Here is a 10,065-nt window from a genome sequence, read left to right as displayed (position 1 = left end):
TAGGCTGCTGTACTGCGTTCAGTGACAGTTTTGTAAATCTGGGCCGTACTTTAGAACTCGCGGCATTAGAAACAATTCTTGGTATTGTGTAAATATGGCATATTACATCCAAGTGGCCTGTTTTCAACAGGAAAGTATACGAAGAGGTGGTCCAAAAAATGTTTTCCTACCAGCAAATCGATAGTCCTAAACTACTAGTGGGACCCTGCAAGAGAATACTGGCAGTCGGCTAACATGCTACTAACATGGAATTGTCAAGGTGTAATCCACCCGCAATGATTTATTAGTGATCCACAATCATCTGAAAGTTCTTATGCCGTCATAATTTAGTAATCCACACTCATTCTGTAGTTGGCTTTAAATAATCCAGAGTAATCCATACTCATTTTAGAGCTGTCATCAAATCGTCCTAGAGTAATCTCCACTCATTCTGAAAATATCATGGGGACATTCTAAAGTAATCAATAGCCATCCTGAAGTGGTCATAGGACCATCCAGGAATAATCCACACTCATCCTGAAATTGTCAAGGGATCATTCCAGAGTAATAAACTTCCATCCTGAAGCGGTTATAGGATCATCCAGGAAAAATCGACAGTCATCCTGAAATTGTTGTAGAATCATCCTAAAGTAATCTGCAGTCATCCTTAAATTGTCTAGAACCCATCCTGGAATAATTCTCACTCATTCGGAAGTTGTCAATTAGTATTCGTGGAGTTGTAAAAGGTAATCACTCCCTGCCAGTGGAAGTCATCAGAACACCATGCTAGAATAGTTTTTGTGATTACAGTAAGTGATCCCATTTAAATATTTTCCCCTATAGGCATACTTCAGGATGGTTTGGAATGACGTCCCCAGATAATTCCTGGAACAGCTCAGCTGAAGTTATCAGATGGCTTCAGAATGAGACCAGGGTGATCTTCCTTTTTGACCAGGGTGTTTTGTGCAGCAGGCCTCCTAACCCTCAGTGCTGCATACCGTGAATAGACACTTCCTCAGAGCCAAGGTTCTTAACAGACAAGCCTCTGCTCTCGCCATGCGAAACGGTAATCACCGTTCCCTAAACATTGTTTCCCACAAATTGCTGGAAACGGAAATGGCAGCAGAGCCTTTTATCCCAATATAACTGGCAAGACAGGCGCCCCGATGCCAGGTCGGACCTGGTGCGGTCAGACCGCCCCAGAGCCGGCCCTGAGCTAAGCAGCAGCTCTCGCGCTGCTTAGTGCCGGCACTGACAGGGGTAGATGTTTGTTCACTTGACAACATGGGGGGTTGCCCGAGTGCTCCGGTTCCACTTTTATCTCAAGGTCCTTCCGCTCTGACAAGCAGGCATAACAGAGGGGCCTGAAATCAGCCCCCGCCAAAAATAGCATAGGCAATATGGCACAGGCCTTTGTGCAATGAAGGGAAATAAATACCCATTCCCACGGCTGCTGCTTGAGTTATACACTACAGCAGAAATAGGTTCCGAGGACTCAGGTGTCGCTGCGCCCAAAACAAATATTCTCGGCCCCCGACCCCAACCACACCGGGCCGGGTCCTGCCCTGAGCCGCGCGGCAGCCTAGGGGTCTGGACAAGGGCTCTGGACAAAATTATGCAGAGTGCCTCTGAGAAGCAAAGAGCATACCTTTAAAAGGCTGAACATGATAATTAAACTCTCCGTGCCTCAAACATGTTTGCAATATGCTACCCGTCTGTTTAACGAGGGAAGACACCGCCGGTGACCCTTATAACGTACTCCAAGAATATGCCAGAGATAAACAGGTCAGCAGTATTTCTGCTTCCTGAGGGGCAGGCACTTGATAACATGCATTTTGGGGGCGGGTGAAGTGTCTTTTCGCTTGAGTCTGCTGCAGCGAGGTGAGCGCACACAGCCACAGATCATAACCTCCGCGCACCCTGGATGCCAACACTACTTTTGTGCCTGGACATGGAGTTCTCCACCCAGCGCCCTCCTTTCCGCCTCTGCATCGCTTGCCCATATCTAACCTACGCTGATCTAATGGCCGGAGTGTTTCTAATAGCAGTGCGCATGAGGGGCATGCACATCGTGATCGCGCACCCCTTAGTGCTAGCGCCGGAGCATCTAGCCACCCATTTGGGGCCCAGGCTCGACCAGGCCGCGGGCCTTCCAAATGTGTTGCTCTCCCCCCGCCACCAGGCAAGACTGTGCAATATGCTGTGGCTCTGGCCACACAATCAGTCCTCACTGGGCTCAAAACAAAACCTGTCTCTTCCAGATCGGGACCCCGGCACGCAGTGGTCAAAGCCCCCATCTTGGGGCTCGGGCCCAAGAACTTGCCATGAAGACCTGCCTGGGCAACCCAGTGATTGTGTACCCCTATGCCACGGGAAGTCTTAAGTGGGGGGGCGGTAAAGGCCCACACTTACTGCATCAAACTCGACGCCCATGGTATCCCACAACCATACGACGCGACCCTCCCCGCGGTCTGGACACAGCGTGTCCAGCGGGAAGAACACGCCGTTCAGTCTTAAACAGCGAGACGGGCAGCAGTGAAGAGGCTGCACAGTGGGTGGGGGGGGATGGCATTTGTACTCTTGTCCCCCCCCCATGGCCAGAAGTGACGCAGCCAGCTGACCTTCTGGTACCTAGCCCAGGGAGCCTAGTCTGCTGACGGCTGTGGCACTAAGGCGGCCGCCCTGTTGGAGGGTCCCCTACGTGGCGCGCCCCCCCCCCCCCGGGCAGCTTTGGCAGGGTTTGAGCCTCAGAGGTTGCATCCACATCCTGTGATTCTGGGCAAATCACTTAATCTCCCCGTGCCTGAATGTGTAACGTAACCGGTGCTCATGTAAAGCACTCCAATACCTTCGGGTTGAGTTCGCGCTATATATAATCTGAAAAAAAAAACCACACATTTCTGTTGCATTATTAAACAACATTCTTTCTACAGCCTGTTATTAGATAGATGGAAGTTCTATTGGGGTTTGCACAAAAAACTAGTGACAATTTAAACCATAACAACTTTGAGGTGGCTCAACTTTTAACAATAGTGAATAGCCTCCGTTTGTTATATCCATAATTAATTTTTTTTGTTTTTTTCCTTATGGTAAACAGTCTATGGAACGTCGTATATCAGTATACCCCTCCAACCCCCCCAAAAATTGATGCCAATTTTCCTATCGCAAATTATGGTTTTATTTAATTTACAGTCTTCATCAACTCATGAATAAAGTCTGGCACATGTGGCAATTTAGTGCAACTTACACTTCCCACATAAATCTCACTAAGAGTAAGTGAAGATAGAACATTTGTTAAGATAATACTTTCCGTAATTATGAAAAGGGAACTAGACTCATCACAGCATGCATTGTCAAAACATGGGTTATTTCAGTACTTACATTTGAATTAATTACCAATATAAATCGGGGAATAGGTTAGAATTACAGACATTGAACAAGGACCGTTTTTTGTTAAAAAAAAAAAATGTAAAGATTTCAAATCTATTGTTGTACAAAAAGGATTATTTGGTCAATTAACCAGCAGAAAACTTGAGGCTTAGCCACCTCATCCCAACGAATGCTCTGTACAACTGGTCTCTTAGCAGGGGTGGTTTATCCATAGGGGCGGAGGAGCGTCCCCCCCACCAATGCTGCACAGAAAGCATAAAAAATAAAATGGTGGTAAAATTTGTACAACTTTTTTTCCCTCCCCTCCCCCTGGACCTGCGCTTTCTTTGTGCACCCACCACTGATTTGTCCAAAGAGCTGTTATTACTTGAGTCTGACAGTGTGGTGGTTGAAGTCCCATTTCCCAGTATAGAGGACACCTCCGGGTAGTAGTGCACATTTATTATACATTTCCATTTCATTTCATTCATTTCAAAGGCTATTGATTGGCTGGGGATAACTTGCATCTCCTGGAGGAAATACACAAGCAGGCATACTATCCCGGATCCCTAAGCAACCTGGGTGTGGGAGATAATTACCTCAATGCTTTATTTTTGTTTTATCACCAGATGCCACATACCTCAAAGACAAAGTTTCTGGAACCAACGAGGGTAGGAAAATTGTTGCCGAATCCCCAATCTTTCCATTGCTAGTATCGCTCTGGCTTGAAGTCAGGATTACTGTAGGTGTAGCCAGTGATGTCTGATCCTGACAGGACCACCAGTATGTCTGCGTCTTTTGCCCCTGGTGACAGTTAAGAAGTCCAGGATTGAAAGCTGCTCTTCTTCAGATTCGATAGCATTGTTACCTCAGGCAGGCTGCTGCAATTGCCTCTTACATGTGTTAGGATCTAGTTTCCCTCTACCCATTGACTCATCGCCTTTTCTCCCATTTCTTCTTTCACTCATTGTTTTTTGATATTTCGATGCCTGTGTTGTAGCCTGCACACCTGGCCGAGCTACTCCGGCTGAGAGAGCTGTCATTGCAGGTAGGGGTATAGTTTTTTCTGTGTTTGCCCCTCTGCTTGCCTTTTTTTCTTTTTACTGCTTCTCTATTGGAGCGAACGCCACAATCCGTACTCAAAACAGCTTCACTCCGCCGACAATAGAATCAATACAAGGTTTCAGACCACATCGATCTTTTTAGAGACCATGTCTAAGACTACCACAATGCGAGTCACCATCACTCCTCTCCCATTTCTCCACCATCACAACAGGCTCCCCCTAACACCCGGATCCATCGCGTTGCTCAGGTATTCCAGCATACAGACGAGCTATCAAGGTGAGGGCAGAGCAATGAGCAGCGAGGAGAGTTACACAGACCATCTTGCTCACAGCAGATGGGGGGAAAAGGGAGTGGGAGAAAAGAGAGCTCCCAACAAGATGGATTGGGACGGAGAGACACTCAAATTAAGATGGGTTTATTCAGCGACACAGCTACTTAACCAAGAAGGTGGAAAATCGGAGAAAGCAGTCTTGGACGGCAGCAGGTGCTAGTGGTGCAGTAGATTCAAAGCCACCCAACATGGTAGAACCCTCTCCGTCTACTATCTTGTCCTCCATTAAACAGATGCAGGAAGAAGTGAATCGATAATCGTTGGGCCTGACAAGCCAAAAGAAACTGCAGGGCACAGTAAGGAAGATAATAAATATACGGATATAGCAGGGAGAATGACAACGATGGAGGCCCACACAGAGTCCCTCGAATCGGAGGTCACAGAATTAAAATTGTACAGGACATCCCAAGATAACCAATATGATGTGGAAAAAAAAAAACAGGAAAATTGGCAAAGAAGAAAGAACTTAAGACCCAAAGGCAGTGAAGATGGGGGGGATGTGAGAAGATGTGTAATAAATCTTTTGACGGGTGCCTTTCCAGATCTGCCAGGTTGGAACTGGGATGAAGAAATTCAAAGAGCACATTGTTTCCCCCTAATGCCTAAAAATCAGCACGCAGGTAACCAAGAATGACCCTGAGCAATACCGGTACATTTTGGCAATTTTTTGCTGAGGGAATGTGTATATGCTCAGGCGTACCCAAATGCCAAAAAAAAAGTTTGAAGAGATTTCCTTTTTTGCAAGACCATACTTTGCTCATGCTACGGTGGAGCACAGGTGGCATCTGAGGCAAATGTTCACACCTTTCCAGAAGCTGGGAACTGAGGTATGTATACAAAACCCTGCAAAACTGAAACATTTTTAAGGGGTGTACCGGTAGTTTTTTTTCTGAGATTCAGGGCAGAAGTATCTAAAGGCACTGATGGAGGTATGATATTTGAGATAAGGTCAAAGAATTTAAGCTTTAAAGGGGGCAGAAAGGAGAGATTTACGGTTTGGAAAGGGGGAAATGAAAACCTTAAGACAAGAGGAGATAAATATCCCAAGGATATATATATTTTTAAAACTGATAGTGTATGGCTTGTGAATCATGGTGATATTATGAAAGGTAGTAGCAGACAGATGGATCATGAAGAAATTAAAAGGTGGGGATTGACGAGAGTGTTAATACAACCTCACACAGGCTAGGCTTGATTTTTCACATGTTGGGGGAGGGTGGAGGGGCTTTAGTTTTGTAGGGTGGAGGCACCCAGGGGTCTGGGGTGGGGAGGGAAGGGATCCCACACCCTCAGAAGGGAAGAGGACAGAACAATAAACTGTGTAATGTGAATTATGGTGGAGCTTTACTCTAATTATATCTGAATAGAAACAAGTCTCAAGTCTCAGCCATGAAAATAAAGTAATGGGAGGGCAAGGAAAGGTGCGTTTTGCCTCTATTGATATATGCAGGCTGAATTATGTCAAAAAAGAGCTAGAGTCTCATTAGGTCTTCAAACGTTGAAGGCAGATATTGTTTGGTTTTCAAGAGACCCATATTGAAGGATCACAGAGAGATTTATTAGATTCTCTTGGCTACAAGCTAATTTGGGACCACACAAGGTGTATGAATGGGGGTGACAATTTTAGCTCGAGGTAACAAGATACGGTTTTCGCAAGTGCGGGTTGATAGACAAGGTAAATAGGTGATCTCAGGGTGTCATTCTAAAAAATTGAGCTAAATTCCCTCTATGTTCTGTGTATGGGAGCATTCTGGATGATCCTCATTTTATCAATTGCTTATGTAATCAACCGACTTACTGGCCTTTGCCAATAATTTTATGTGAGGACTTCAATATTAATTTTCCTAGTGATTGGGATATTGGCAAACATCAAAAATACACAAGTCGGAAACCCAGAGTATTTTGTACCCTAGAAAGTATCTGTAAAGATCATGGGCTCATTGATGTTTGAGCAGGAAGAGACCTCTAGAGCACAAGTACCCATATTACTCTGCCACGCATGGGTCGCAAGCCCATTTGGACTATTTTTTTATTTTGAATACACTCACAATGAACTGTAGGATTGAACAACATCTGTGTTTTCTTTTGGAACATGAACCTTTAGTTCTGGAGATTCAGGTGGTCAGGAGGGAAATTAAAACTAACTGGAGTTTTGAGGGGGCCCTGATTGCAAATGAGGATTACTGTAGATATGAGAAACTAGATTCAGATACTTTAAAGAGAATATTGGTAGTGCACCAATAGGAGTTGATTGGGACACGCTGAAGGCGTGTAAAAGGGGGGGGTTCTCATTGAGCAATGGGAAGAAAGAAAAACAACGTATTCAAAACAAACAAGATATTCTAGCTGCTGCTAATGAGAATTTGTTAGAGTAGTTCAAAAGGGAGGAGAAATAAGGGAGTCTCAAATAGGGGTGATTTCAGCAAGGGTGGCGCTTAATGAGATATTTGCAAACAGGGCAGCATAAAAGCTTACAGTTTGGAGGGAAGATATGCATGAATGTAATGAGCGAGCAGGGCATCATCTGGGTAGGAGAGCTAGACAGAGAAGTGTAGCAAATGAAGTTAGAGACATTTGAGACCCCTCTTTTGGGTAGTTTGATCCCAGCAAGAACAGGGATGCCTTTAGGACATATAGTCATCTTTGATATACTGAAAAAACAACAACCAGCTCAGTGCAGATTGACTATTTTGAACAGAGTACCTTTATACAAATTGACCACAGAAAAAAAGAGAGCACCTTGAAAGGGCAGTACAATGGGATGAGATCCATTCTGCATTGTCTTGCTTATCCTCTGAAAAGGCTGCTGGGACTGATTCAATCCCTGTGGTATTTTATAAAATATTAGCACCCCAAACAAAAGATAATATGGCTGAATTATTCGACCAAATCTATAGCGGAGCTCCCCTTCCAGGTTCGTGGTCTAGGGCCAAAATCTTTCTTAAGAAAGAATAAAACGGCTGTAGAACTTGGCTCATATTGTCCAATAACTTTAATGAATGGGGACGCAAAGGTCTATTCTAAAGTTGCTAGCAGCGTGGCTAGCAGAGGTGATACAAAAGGTAGTGTCCAGCCGAGAACATGGTTTTATAGCAGGGAGGGACAAAACAGATCATATTAGGAGAGTGATTACGCTGCTTGATGCAGCACAGGTGTCAGGGTACCCAAAGGCCTTGATCTTACTTGATGCAGAAAAGGCATTTCATAGGGTCTCCTGGCACTTTCTCTGGCAGCCGATCGGTATCGAACGAGGGTTTTTGAAGTCTGTAAAAGCCCTATATTATAAACCGGAAGCCAATTTTTTGTCTCAGGTGATACAGAAAACATTGAGATTACAAGGGGAGCCAGAAAAGGGTGTCCCTGCCCCCCCCCCTTCTGTTTGCAATGTATATCGATCCGCTTATACGCAAATTAGAGCAAAACACAGCAATTCCACCAATGGTAGTACAAGGATACGATAATAAACTTTTAGCATGCAGTGACCATATAGCCTTAGTGACCCCCAAGCCAGAAATGTCTCTTAAGGTAATTGGAAAGGAAGCTGCCCAATTCAGGGAGATCTCAGGACATTCTTTGAACAAAGACTAGACCGAAGTTGTCAAGAACGATAAGATCTTGATGGTTGATAAGTGAGTGGTTAAAAAAGCGGTCTATTTGGGTAACCCTGGGCGTAGTTTGCGATGTAGCGCTACGCATAGCTACGTGAAGTGCACTTTGCACTATGCGAGCTACGCGTAGCTTCGCAAACTGCGTAGTGCACTGTGCAAGATGCTGTTCGCACTGATTGCAGAGTGTGGACAAGCATCCGGCAATGTGCAATCAGTGCAAACTGCATCTTGCACAGTGCAAGCAGTCGTTTTCTCCCGCTCGAGTAGATTTCTACTTGAGGGCAGCTTTCTCAACGCGGACTGGTAGTTTCTCATCGCGAGCGGTCGCAAGCATACGCGACCACTTGCAATGAGAAACCTGACCTCCCCACATTAAGAAGCTCGCCGGGAGGTTTATTTTCCACGCTCTCGATCGGCAACTTGATGCTGCTGATTGCGAACGAGGACGAAGTCTCGCCGGGATGTCATTTTGCTTGCTCGCGGCTGCCAACTTGACGTTGAGGACCGCGAGCAAGCAAAAAATGACTGCTACGTGTGTTTGCACTGTGCTACGTGCAATTTGCGTAGTGCGAAGTGGCGCAAACTACGCAAACTACACGAGCGTAGCGTAGTGCTTTGCCCATTTGCATTTCATCAGAAGTAGACGAAATTGTCAAAGATAATCTGGACCCTCTTATAGAGAAAACAAAAAAGGAGCTTGTCCGATAGAACAACCTACATTTTACAGTTGTGGAAGATGTAATATAATCAAAATTATTTTCTTCCCTAAAATTCATTTATATCGATTTCCTTAGAATTTTCAAATTATTGGTTGAGGATACTTGAGGTAATGTTCTCAAGATTTTTATGGGCTTATTCCAAACCTAGAAGGGCACTAAACTATCTCTCACTTTTGAAAGTAAAAGGAGGGAGGGCTTTACCAAACGCCAAACTGTATTATTGGGCCACTATGTTACAATATAGTACTATATTACTTCGGGAACCACACATTAACAGGGCGCACAAATATTATTCCCTCTACTTAAGAGTTATTAATTGACAATGATGCATGGGGCTGTTTTTAGAGACAATTAGAGTTTAATTACTATAAGATATGTACATTTTAAGTGCCTTCTGGGAGCTTATAAGGTGTGGGCCTTGGTGCATAAACCGATGGGAATAGGAAGAGTGAACATCTATACTCTTCTTCAGAATACCCAGAAATTTCCCTTTCATTTTTAGGGATCAGTGTATCTAAATGGTGGTCGCAAGTAGGCATTGACAATTAAGGTTTTTGTTTACTCTCCCTTTGGCGTTGTTACATTTGAGGAACTAAAGAATGAGTTTGGTATTAATCATGGGGAGTTCTTCAAGTATCTTTAAGTTAGGGAGTATCTTCTGCATGAGGGGAGTGGCCCTGTGGGTTTTGGTAGAAACAAATTGGTTGAGAAATTAATATCTCGGAGCAATAGTATTCTTGGAAAATGATGTCACTCCTGAATTCCGAGAAAAAGGATGATCTAGATAAGTTCTCTTTAAAATGGCAAGAGAAATTGAGAACTGATTCAGACTTTTATAAACCTCTTACTCTATCACAAACTGTTTTTATGTCAGCTAATTTGCAAGCGCAGTTTTTTAAGACCTGCTTTTTGTTATATTATACACCTGCCAGGTTAGCTAAATGGGTTGGGGGCTAATGAACTAGATTTCCCCACTGCTCTGTGTCTTGTGCTG

This window comes from Triturus cristatus, chromosome 11 (assembly GCF_964204655.1).
Source record: "Triturus cristatus chromosome 11, aTriCri1.1, whole genome shotgun sequence".
Classification (NCBI taxonomy): Eukaryota; Metazoa; Chordata; class Amphibia; order Caudata; family Salamandridae; genus Triturus; species Triturus cristatus.
This window is presented reverse-complemented; position numbering follows the sequence as displayed.